We start from the raw sequence: 13,638 nt of genomic DNA, 5'->3' as shown, positions 1-13,638 counted from the left end.
TCAAAAAATGAGGGAGTAAACTGTCCATGATTTCCCTAGTGACACAACTGTTTCTACTAAATGGAAAAGGTTGATTTTGACATAAAGATGAAAAATGATGATGCATTGATATGATGCAGAAGATCAGGGGATTGGAAAGTCGACATTTTGCATTCAGTTTGCCGGTTTGGTATTATTTGAATTTGACAAGATGATTTTAATTCATTTTTTGTGATCTGGACCTCACTGGCAAAGTAATTTTATGGCCCGTTCTTAACTGTGAACTGCTGCAGTTCTTCTGCCATTCACAGTGCTGTTGTGAAGGGTGTTCCAGGATTCAGACCCACATGATAGAGGAATAATACAATTCCAAATCAGGACTGAGCGCAAATTGCAGGTGTCTGTGTCCATGTGCCTTGTTCTCTTATTCTTCTTTGTAGTACAGGTCACAGGCTTAGGAGATGTGGAGGATTTAGGAAGGAGATGAGGAGGAAATTTCCTGGTCAGAGAATGGTGAATCTATGGAATTAATTGCCACAGAAGGCTGTGGAAGCCAAATCAATTGATATTTTTAAGGCACTTTTGGATAGCTAGATGGATAGATTCTTGATTAATACGAGTGTCGGGGGTTAAGGGGAGAAGGCAGAAGAATGGGGTTGAGAGGGAAAGATAGATAATTGAATGCTGGAGTAGACTTGATGAGCCAAATGTCTTCATCCTGCTCCTATCACTTATGAACATTCAATTGGAGTAATCTAGATGAATAATCACAGTGCGTTATCCAGGTCGATGTGCATTGCAGCACAGATGGTAGAGAGGATGTTTGGGGTTTTTGATGGTTTGAACATCTTGAGCATTAATGCTGCTGACTAATCTATATGTGTTAATATATTGCTCCCCCCCCATGACTTGTGCCTTGAAAATGGTGGAAGGCATTGGGGTGTTGAGAGATTAATCATTTGTTGCAGGATACCCAACCCTTAACCTACACTTATATCCACTGTATGTGTATAGCTGGTCCAATCGAATATCAACGATGAACAACAGGATCGTGATGGTCTGGAGGATCTGGTTATGAATGTCAATCATAGATGAAGAGTCTCTCTTGTTGGAAATAATCATTTCCTGGGAACATGGATATTGTTTCCTAAGGAGTCAGGTATGGAACTGAACATTGTACAAAAGTAGGCAAGCATTCTATTTCTGATCTTAGGATGGAAAAGAGATAATTGACAAAGCACCTAAAGATGGTTTGGTCAAGAACACTGCCCTGAGGAACTTTTGCAGTGACAGTTCATAAGTTCTAGGAGAAAAATTAGGCAATTTGGTTCATCAGGTTTACTCCGCCATTCTTTCACTCTAAACACCATTCTCCTCCCATCACCCCATAACCCTTGACACCCCTAACTGGGGTTGGAGTGAATGACCTTCAACAACCATAATCATCCTCCTTTTTGTGTGCAATGATTCCAACTACTTGAATATTTTCTCTTTGACACCCATTGACGTGTCACAGTTTTTTTAGCGTGTCTTGAGGCCATACTCAAGAATACTATTTGCTTCATTCTGATTCCCCACAGCCACTTTAATGCAGTAACTTGTGCAGATCTCATATCTCATTGACCTCCTCTCCCCCTACCAACCCTCACGGTCCCTCAGATCCACATCAGCCGGTCTCCTCTCCATCAACAAGTCCAACCTCTGCAGTTTTGGGGACAGAGCCTTCTCCAGGGCAGCTCCCAGGCTCTGGAACTCCCTCCCCCAACTGATCAGCAATTCCGTGTCCCTCACCATCTTCCAGTCCCGCCTCAAGACCCATCTCTTCACCTCTGCCTATCCTTAGCCCCACGTCCCCCTCCCTTTTCATCTGTGCTTGATTTGCCTCATATTGTGTTTTGAATTGAATTCTGTCTTTAATTTGTGTGCTAGTCATGTCTCTACTATTTATTTCATTCCGCTTACATGTTTTTCCTCTACTTGCTAAATTTTTGTAAGGTGTCCTTGAGACTCTTGAAAGGCGCCCATAAATAAAATTTATTATTATTATTATTAGATCAGCTTTCTGCAGATTGGGATCACAAAACGGGACCCTACAATTCTGTAATTACAATGGGGAAAGGAGTTCGTTGAAAGAGAACAAGATGCTCAAGATTAAAGATGGAGGTGAATTGGTCACCTTTGGTCATCTTGTTATTTGACCTGCAATTTACTCTTTGATACTTATTTTCAGTGAAATTATGCTTACCAAACAAGAAGCTTTTTGATGTCACGGGAAAGCTTTTAAAGAGGTGAGCCATGTTTAATGGTGTAACGTTAGATGGTTTATGAAAATCTGAGTGCTTTGATCAGAGGTAGAGACAGTAAAGTGTTTCACAACAATTAATTTAATAGGCTGAGTTACAAGCACATTCCAGACAATGAGGGAAAGCATATCAGCAGTAAATCTAAACATATGAATTAGGAAGACAATAGGTTCAATGTCTTAATTCCTGTCTGAATGCATTAGATTTAAAGTGGGTATATTTAAACCAACCCCTTCTCTGACTTAGTGGGGACAGTGAGGATGGTTACGATGTCAGGGTACTTCATGATCTATTCTTCATTTTCCTTGACTATATCCCCTTTGATGTATCATTTTCACACCTTGCACTTTCTGATCTCTGTGTTTCACTCTCCCCTCTCAATCTGAAGAAAAGTATCAAACTGAAACATCACCCATTACTTCTATCCAGAGATGCTGCCTGTCCCACTGAGTTACTCCAGCATTTTGTGTCTATCTTCAGTGTAAACTAGCATCTACAGTTCCTTCCTACACACTTCATGTTATATTCATACTGCCAAAAATAAAATAAAATTCAGCTGTAGGTAGGTCACCTGCCAAAGAAGAGCAGAAAAATTATTTCCCACGTAGGGCACACGAGCCATTTAAATGGAGGATCTGACTAATATCCTCCCAATCTTGAACTGGTCTCACCAAAAAAAATCAGTGGAATTTTATTGAATATCGCTCGTGGGATCCCAGACTCTGAAATCCACCCACCCTTATCCTTATTCATCGTCAGCTCAACTGAATTCTTGCCTGTAAAGCTAAACAGTGTGGTCAGGTCCATACGAAGCTTTTCAAAAAGGGGGGCGGCATGACAGGATTACAAAACCTTTATGTGAAATAATGAGCGCGCTGCGCACATCACGAGCGCGAAGTCCCCGCTTAAGGGCCCTGGAAGCTCTGGAGTTTTAGATGATCTCTGGTGCATTCTGACCCTTATTTTGGAGCATTTTTGCACCAAATTTAAGACCAATATTTTGGAAATTAACAGGAATCTGAGAGGTAGCTTTTTCACACAAAGGTGGTGGGTGTATGCAACGAGCTGCCAGAGGAGGTAGTTAGTTAGGGCTGGGACTATCCTAAATGTTTAAGAGACATTTGGACACGTACATGGATCGGACAGGTTTAGATGGAAATGGGCCAAACGGTTGTGAGTGGGACTAGTGTAGATGGGACATGTTGGCCGGTGTGGGCAAGTTGGGCTGAAAGGCCTGTTTCCACACTGCATCAGTATATCACTAAAAAGTTAAGAAGAAAAATGCATGTAGATAAGTAGAGCAAATTTGAAATAGGAGTGAAATGTAAAGGCAGAGAGAGGTTTATGGGTCGAAAGGATAAACCTAGGAAAGGAGGGGGGAGGGTGGGCTTGGGCAGATGGGTGAAGGGAAAATAGACACAAAGTGCTGGAGTAACTCAGTGGGTCAATAGTCAATAGTCAATAGTCTATTTATTTGTCATTTGGACCCCTGGAGGTCCAAATGAAGCCAGCGTCTCTGGAGAATATGGATAGGTGACGTTTCACAGAGTGCCGGAGTAACTCAGCGGGTCAGAGAGTATCTCTGAAGAAAAGGTTACATTTTTTGGGTCAAACCCATCCATCATATAGCTGTGATGGAAGGCATTCCTGAAAAACTTATCCAAACTCCGTGCGCACTTTGCACTCAGTGCCCCCTCTCCTATAACGTCTCTGCTGCCCTGAGTCAAGCAGGACAAACAGGACCGAGCTTTGGGACATGGCGATCTGTTGCCTGTCCCAGCCCATTAAAAGCCACGCCGGGTGGTGGAGAGGATCGCACACTAGCGGGAGAGTCTAGGACCAGTGGACACAGCCTCAGAATTAAAATGCGTTCTTTAGGAAGGAAATGAGCAGGATTCCAAGCCGCGCGGGTGCAGTGGTGTTCAGGCCACCGACAGCTGTGGAGCTCTTCGACCCCAATGGACAACTCGGGAGGAGTTTGATATCGCCGTTGCAGTAGCCCAAAAGAAAAAGCAAAAAACGAGACTCCGTAAAACCAGGAGAAAAACAAGTCCCCGGTAGTGTTCTGTTGCCATGACACATCGGGTTGGAGCCTCCGCATCAGCAGTCAGCAGCGGTTGTCGGAAAGTTACAGCAGCAAGCAGCAGTGGTAGCAGCTTTAGACGCTCCTAATACCCGCCTCCGATAGTAGTAAGGTCTCGGCCAGCTCCGCGATGGCGACGGTTGAGTCGGAATTGCCAGAGACATCACCTTGCTAGATGCTTCTTTAGTGTGGAGGCCTATGTCCGTTGTGGCCCCAACTGAGACAACTGAGACCTGACGAGAAAAGGTCGTTCCAATGCAGTGCAGGGCAGGAGATTCAAAATTTCCCCCCCCTGCTTTGCAGTGCATCCCCCCACACACATAAGGAACTGCAGACGACGGTTTAGAAAAAGGGACACAAAGTGCTACATAAAAACAGACAAAAAGCATAATAAAAAATGCGGACAGTTGACATCTCGAGGGGACGCATCTTCGGAAGAGGGTCCCGCCCCCTACCGGATCCATGTTCTGCAGGCATGCATCTCTGGAGAATATGGATAGGTGACGTTTCACAGGGTGCTGGAGTAACTCAGCGGGTCAGGCAGCGTCTCTGGAGAATATGGATAGGTGACGTTTCACAGAGTGCCGGAGTAACTCAGCGGGTCAGAGAGTATCTCTGAAGAAAAGGTATAGATGATATTTTGGGTCAAGACCCATCTTCAGTAATATTCATGATGTGACATGCATAGACATTCCTGAATGTTACCCAAACCATCGTGCGCTGCTTTGTGACAGTGCTTGCCCTCTCCTATAACGTCTCTGCTGCCTTGGGTGATGCAGGACAGGACAGGACACGAGCTTTGGGACACGGTGTGAATCTGTTGCTGTCTGTCCCAGCCTGGTAAAAGCCTGGATGGAGTGGATGTGGAGAGGATGCTTCCACTTGCGGGAGAGTCTAGGACCAGTGGCCACAGCCTCAGAATTAAAATACGTTCCTTTAGGAAGGAAATGAGCAGGAATTTCTTGTCAGAGGGTGGTGAACTGTGGAATTCATTGCCACAGACAGCTGTGGAGGCCAAGCCAATGGACATTTTTCAGGAGGAGTTTGATATAAACTCTACAAAGCTGTGAAAAGAAAAAGACAAAAAACGAGACATTTGCGTAAACGCAATGAGAAAACAAGTCCATTGTAGTGTTCTGTTGCCATGGTAACATTAGGGTTTCGTGGTTTGGTTCAAGAGCCTGATGGTTGTCGGAAAGTTACTGTTGCTAAGCCTGGTGGTATAGGACTTTAGACGTTTGTAATACCCGCCTAACGATAGTAGTAAGAAGAGGGAGTGGCCCGGACAATGGAGATCCTTGCTGATGAGTATTGCCTTCTTGAGACATCACCTTGTGTAGATGCTTTCTTTAGTGTGGAGGGCTATGTCCATGATGGACTGGACTGAGACAACCATTCTCTGTGGCGCTTTGCGTTCCAATGCAGTCGAATTGCACAAACAACAGAATTGTACAACAACTGGATGCTTTGCAGTGCATCTGTGGAAGGTAGATATAAGGAACTGCAGACGATGGTTTAGAAAAAGGGACACAAAGTGCTGGAGTAACTCTGCAGGTCAGGCAGCATCTCTGGAGAATGCGGACAGTTGACATCTCGAGTTGGGACCCATCTTCGGAAGAGGGGCCCAACCCAAAACATCACCTATCCATGTTCTGCATAGATGCTAGGTTTGACCCATTTAGTTACTCCAGCACTTTTGTCTTTGAATGTGCATGTGCAAAAGCTTGTTAGCGTGGTCAGTGACACGATGATCTTTTTAAACTGAAGATTGAGCCACTACCTAATTGAAAAGTATATAATTCTGACACAGCTGGACAGATTGGATGTGAGAAGGATGGTTTCCCTAAATGGGGAGGGGGACGCATAGAATGGATAATGTCACGTTACAGGACAAGAGATTTAATCTGGGATAAGGAGATTTTTTTTTCAGTTAGCACGTCATTATCATCAGTAGGGGTTTCTGTGAGGAAAGTCTTGTGTCATTAGATTTTTTTGTTTCTTTGAGGAGCTCATGACGAAGATTGGTGAAGGGCAGGGTGGTGGACATTGCCTATATCATCCTCAGTGAGGTATTTCCTCATCTTAGTCCTAACTGAGATGAGGAAAAACTTTTTCATCTAGAGAGTTGTGAATCTGTGGAATTCTCTGCCACAGAAGGCAGTGGAGGCCAATTCACTGGATGTATTCAAGAGAGAGTTAGATATAGCACTGAGGGCTAACGGAATCAATGGATATGGGGAGAAAGCAGGAACAGGGCACTGATTCTGGATGATCAGCCATGGTCATATTGAATGCCGGTGATGGCTCGAAGGAGCTGGATGGCCAACTCCTGCACCTATTTTCTTAGTTTCTATGTTTCTATTTGACAAGGTCCAGCCTGGTAGGATGGGTGAAAAAGTAATGGATTCAAGACAATATGGCTAATTAGAACTAAAATTGGCTTGTTGATAAGAGGCAGAGGTAAGTGGTGGCAAAATCCTTTACTGATTAGCGCATTGTAACTGGGGGTGTACTGTAGGAATGAGTGTGGGAAACATTGTTTGTGGGTGTTTATTAACAACTTCAATGTGCATGTTGGGGGTATCATTAATAAGTTTCCAGATGGCACAAATGTTTGTGGTGTTGTTGATAAATGAGAAGGTTGCCTAAGGCTAAGCAGTATATAGATCTGATGGAAAGCTGGGCTAATGTTATCCCACTTTTTAATAAAGACGGGAGAGGGAAAATCATGCTTGACTTATCTTCTGGAATTTTATGAGGTTTATACTAACTGGGAAAAGGAGATTGAGAGGGGATCTTAGTGAAACTTACAAAATTCTTGTACATGGACTTTCAGAAGATTGTTCCCGATGTTGGGGAGGTCCAGGACAAGGGGTCACAGCTTAAGGATAGGGCAATCCTGGTAGAACCGAGATGAGGAGCTGACTTTTTTCAGAAAGAGTGGTGAATCTCAGGACAGGAAACAAAGAGTAGTTGAGGCCAGTTCATTGGCTATATTTAAGTGGGAGTTAGATGTGGCCCGTGTGGCCAAGGGGATCAGAGGGTATCGCAAGGCTCGGGGTTGAGTTGGACCAGCCATGCTCATTTTGAATGGCGGTGCATCAACGATTGGCCTAGATGACCTGATTCAAAGTTTCATATGTTAAACATTAGCAAATTTGCAGATGACACAAAGCTGTGTGGCAGTGTGAACTGTGAGGAGGATGCTATGAGAATGCAGGGAGACTTGGACAGGTTGTATTAATTTGTTAATCACTAAGCTCAATCTATGAGATAGAATTTTAGTTAATATTTTCTGATCAGTATTTAAAAGGGCTATTGCTCTATATGAACCTGGGTCTTCAAGATCCTTATCCGTTTTTGGTATGAGTATGATTGTAGATTCATTTAGAGTTTCTGGGAGTTTCTGTTGAGTGTAAGCGTATTTGTACAGTGTCTGTAGGCGTGGAGAAACCAGATCATAATTTTTTAAATAAAATTCAGAACTTAGACCATCAGGACCTGCAGCCTTTCCGTTTTTTAAAGATTTAATTGACTCTTCGATGTCTTTTATCGTAATTTCAGCACCTAGTGATTCTCTCTCTTTCTGATCTAAACCCGCAAGCTTACATTTCTGTAGAAATGTTTCCATTCCTGCTGATTGTTCTGTCATTTTAGATGAGTACAATTTTTGATAGTATTGTAAAAATCTATCATTAATATCTTTAGGCAGTGTTAGTGTTTCTCCCTTGTCTGTTCTAATTTTGTAAATTGTTTTTTCCCCGTCCAGTTTACGAAGTTGTCGCGCTAATAGTTTTTGTGGTTTTTCACCAAAATCAAAATTTAATTGTTTTGTATGTTGATAAAGTTTTATAACTTGGTCTGAGTATATCTTGTTCAATTTATATTTCAGTACTGCAATTTTATTGTGTTTTATCATGGATGGTGCTGCTGCATTTTCTATGTCTAATTGCCTTATTTCCATTTCCAATTTCTGTTGTTTGGCCCTATTCTCTTTGTTAAGAAATGATTGAGAAGAGATTAATGCTCCTCGCACAAATGCTTTAAATGTTTCCCAAAGAAGGGAAGCAGAGATTTCAGGGCTATCATTAGCCTCAAAAAACATATTAATCTGTTTTACGAGGTATTCATTACATAACTTTTCTTTTAAGATTTGGGGATTAAGTTTCCATTGTGACTGTGTCTCTACCATTCCGTTTAGTTTAATCATAAATGTTAGTGGAGCATGGTCTGAGATTATGATATTATGATATTGCGAGTTATAGGTAAATGGGATAAGTTTTGAGTCTACTAAAAAATAATCTATCCTTGAGTAGGTTTTATGTACTGGTGAGTAAAATGAATATTCTCGACCCGATGGGTTTTCAATTCTCCAAACATCCTTAATGTTGGTAGTACTAATACATGAGTTTAGAAATTCACTTGATTGGAATTTTAGTTTTCTTTGAGTTGATGATCTATCCAAATAAGCATCCAATGTACAATTTAAGTCTCCACCGATTATTAAGTTTTGTTGTGTACATTCCGGGATATTGTTAAGTATTCTCTTAAAAAACAGAGGGCTATCAAAATTTGGTCCATACACATTGAGGAGAGTCACCTTTTTTGAGTATAACCCCTATTATTACAATATATCTGCCTCCAATATCTTCTATCGTTGATATATGTTTAAAGGGTATTCCTTTACGAATTAATATTGCAACCCCTCTAGATTTATGTGAGAATGAGGAGTGGTATGCTTTAGCAATCCATTTTGCTTTCAATCTATGTTGTGCTTCCTTTTTAAGGTGTGTCTCCTGGAGAAATATTATATCTGTTTTCAATGATTTTAAATGAGCTAACACTTTGCCTCTCTTAATAGGTTCATTAATTCCCTTAACATTCCAACTACAGAATTTAATTCCTTCACCCCCAATTTTCCTATTCACGTCTTGCATCTTGTGATTAAAGTGGTTAGCGCAGATGGCTCAGCACACTCAACCCTACCTTATACTCGAACATCAGGTAGATGAGTTTTAAGTCTCGTCTGTTTTCCATCCGAATATATCTCCCTAAATAAAATATGTAATTCCAAATACAAAATATAATATATTATAAGGTAGAAGAGGTAGTAAAAAATTGTATTAGTTATGTGTAAAAGGTTGAAAAAGAAAAAAACTACAACTAAGATTAGTGCAGTTAGTGATAGCCACCCTAATGTGGCTAAGCATCTAATGTGGCTAAGCATCTAAGAACTTCCGTAGCTTTTGGTAAAAAAAAAAAATTACTAGCTCCGTATTTTCCTTAAAAGAAAAGTTTCAAAATCAGTGCAAGCAATTTATGGGGGGGGGAGGAAATAATGGTTATATTCCATTAATGATATAATTATTAGTCTCAAATTGAAATGTTAGTCTCGTATAACATAAACATTTGTCAAAGAATACTCCAAATCAAAAATATCAGAGAGAGAACCACTATACATTTTTAATTATAAAATACCTGGATCGCACTTGACTTATATTTCATACTTTTAGTTAATTCTTAGTTGATCCAGTTAGCAATAATTAGTGTTAATTAGTATTCATGATTATTAATAGTTGTTAGAAATTAGCACTAAAATGTAAATATTATATATCAGTAGCAAGATATTTGCCCAATTCTTGTTGCAGATTTTGGGCAGCTCTTAAATATAATAGTTTAGAGTTTAGAGTTCCATATCTTCTCTGCGGGATAACAATATCCAGGTAAGTGTTGAGTGTTGAATATTATTCAATCTTCGGTCTTATCCTCGATACTCTTGGCGAATTCAAGTGCTTCTGTGTGCTTGATGAAGAAGTGTTCCTTCTTCTCGTAGGTAACTCTTAATGTTGCGGGGTATAACAGTCCGTATCTCAAATTTTTTATGTTCTTCAGTATTCTTCTTGTTTCTGTAAACAGCGCTCTCTTCTTGGCAACTTCCACAGGATAATCTCTAAATATACTAATCTTATCTCCTTCAAATACGAAATTTCTGCTTTGGACAATTTTCTTCATCATATCATCCAAAACATGGTCATATTGCACCTTCACTATCAGTTGTCTTGGAGGGGCGCCCTCCCTTGGGCGACGTCTCGATACTCTGTGTGCTCGGGCAAGTAATGGTGCTTGATCCAGGTTCAAGACTTTTTTCAGTAGCTCTGCAGCAAATTCACGGGGGTCACGTCTCCCCTCTTTGCCTTCCTGGATGCCCACGATTCTTAAATTCTGACGCCTCTGTCATCCCTCCAAGTCAGTACATTTTTCGGTTATTTGATGCAATAACTTTGATAGGCGTTTGTTCTCGGCGATAAGTTTTTTTGTAGTTTCGGTGCTTGTCTCAGCAATTTCCTCTAGTTCCTTTACAATCTCTTGGTGTTGATTTAATGTCTGGAGGATAGGTTCCAACTTAGAATCAAATCTAGATTCCATCGAATTTGGTTTATCATTTACTTGTTCAATATTTTGAGTCAGATTTTCTTCTATATTTAATTTCCAGTCTTCCAGAACTTCATGTACAGTATCTGTAACCTCTTCTTTAATTTAATTTTTAAAAGATTTCAGCTCTTCCTTGAAGTTCTGTTTAAGATTTTTTAGTTCTTCCATTAAATTAGAGATTTCCTGTGCAAGAATTTTTTTTAATTCTTCCATTTCAGTCTTTTTCTTCTTTGAGATATTTTCTTGGGATGCTGTTAAAACTGAGGGCGAGGCTTCAGTTGGGCCTACCTCTTTAGTCCTGCCGGTTTTTCTCGCCTTGGGAGGGGGAGTACGCTGTGTCGACATACTGCCGGTGTCGCGCGCCTGATGACATCACGAACTTACTGCAAACAATCGGTGCCGTTTTCAGCAGGTAGGACTTGTCTTTTCCCCCCGTTTTTAGCGTTTTTTTCCCGGAGCTAGTTGGCGCAAGTCTCTCCTACTCCATAGCGCCACCAAAACAGGTTTTATTCCAAAACGTTATTCATTTTATAATCTGAGAAGACTATTCAATATTATATACTCCAATAGAATTCCTAATGCAGATCTAGCAATTATTTTGTTAGATGCTGAAAAAGCATTTGACCAGGTAGAATGGCCATATTTATTTTTGGTGATGGAAAAATTTCAATTGGGAGAGAAGTACTGTAAATGGGTTAAATTGTTATACTCTAATCCAACAGCTAGAATATTAACAAACCAAATGTTATCAACTAAATTTAATCTCTCTAGAGGTTGTAGACAAGGACGTTCACTATCCCCACTATTATTTGCTCTTGCAATCGAACCCTTAGCAGAAAGCGTTAGAACCCATACAGGAATATATGGATATAACACTAGAGAAACAAGGAATAAAATTTCCTTATATGCAAATGATGTACTAATATATATTACAAAGTTAGAAACTAGTATTCCAAATCTATTAAATTTAATAACTCAACTTGGTCAGTTTTCAGGATATAGAGTTAATTGGAATAAAACTGAAATCATGCCAATTACAAAACTCAATTTACATACATTACAACAATCCCCTTTTAAAATAGTTAAAGATAAATTTAAATACTTAGGAATCTATGTAACTAAGACATATACCTCTTTATTTAAACTAAATTTTCCACCCTTACTGAATAAATTACACAAGAATATTCAATACTGGAAAACACTTCCCATTTCAATGTTTGGTAGAATTAATGCTATAAAAATGATCTTCTTACCGCAACTACTGTACCTATTTCAATTAATCCCGATATATATCCCAAAAAATGTTTTTCAAAAAAGTCGACTCCATTGTTACAAGTTTTATCTGGGATTATAAGAATCATAGAATAAGTAAAAAACATTTATGTAAATCAAAGATAAATGGAGGTTTGGCTTTGCCAAATTTCATGTTTTATTTTTGGGCAGTCCATATTAAAAACATGAATTTCTGGCTGGAAGAAATGGATCAACAACCAGATTGGTTAAGGATGGAAAAGGAAGACTGTTTACCTTTTGAAATTGGACCGATCATATTTGCTACCACAAAACTGCACAAAAAAACCTATAAGGAAACCCCATAATACATAGTGGAATACGAATTTGGAAACAATTAAAAAAAGTTTTAAAATTGAATAATATACCACTATGCCTTCCCATTGTAAATAATCCTTTATTCAAACCGCCCTTTTTGGATAAGGGTTTCACACAATGGAAACATTATAGAATTAAAAAGATTGGACATCTTTATGGGAAAGGCACTTTGCTTTCATTTCAGGAGTCACACCAGAATCATGGACTGCACTCAAATAATTTCTTCAGATATCTACAAATTAGAGATTATGTTAAATCTAACACACAAGTCTACAGGACTAGGGAACCAGAAATCCTTGATGAATGTTTGAACAAGCATCCTAACACTGAAAAATGAATAGCTTATATTTATAACACCCTCCTAAAAAACGAGGTGGAGCCATATAGACACACATGGGAAAATGAATTAGGTCATCCTATGATGAAAGATTTGTGGGACGAAAGTTTACAACATATACATCAGTGTTCGTTAAATGCCAGACATGCTTTAATACAATTTAAAGTCTTACATAGATTACACTACTCTAAGATAAAACTAAATAGAATCTTCCCACAAATCTCTCCTATTTGTGATAAATGTCTACATCTAGATGCTAATTTAACACATACGTTTGCAAATTGTATAAAAATTAAACATTTCTGGACTGATATTTTTGAAATAATTTCAGAAGTTATTAATACAAAACTGGATCCAAACTCAAAATTAATAATACTTGGAATATCAGAGCAAAGTTTAACGCTCACCACAAGCCAAAGAAATGTCCTCGACTACAGTATAATAACCAGGAAAAAATTAATATTAAAATTTTGGAAAGGTCCTATGACCCCCACAATTAAAATGTGGATTGTGGAAATGTCGGAGACCCTATATCTAGAAAGAATTAGACTTATCTTAATGGACAAACAAGAATTTTTTGATAAAATATGGGCTCCATTCATTAATTATCTGACGGGATAGATTGGCCCAGCATGAAAACCCAACTGAAACGTGAACTCAGGATTAGATGAAAGGTCATACTTTATAATCTACGAACCTATCTCCAATGACGTATTATAAGTAATCCATTCCACATTTTTAAAAAATATTTGTAACTCTTTATTCTCTCTTTCTCTCTTTTTCTATATAAAAAAAACACTAGAAGCAGAAGTAATCGACAATTGAAAATTTTAATAATGTATGACTGATGTATATGAAAAGTTTTTTTACTATAATATGTAACTATACTTTATAAT

Source organism: Leucoraja erinacea, chromosome 10 (genome assembly GCF_028641065.1).
Source record: "Leucoraja erinacea ecotype New England chromosome 10, Leri_hhj_1, whole genome shotgun sequence".
NCBI classification, from domain to species: domain Eukaryota; kingdom Metazoa; phylum Chordata; class Chondrichthyes; order Rajiformes; family Rajidae; genus Leucoraja; species Leucoraja erinaceus.
Note: the sequence above shows the minus strand (reverse complement) of the source record.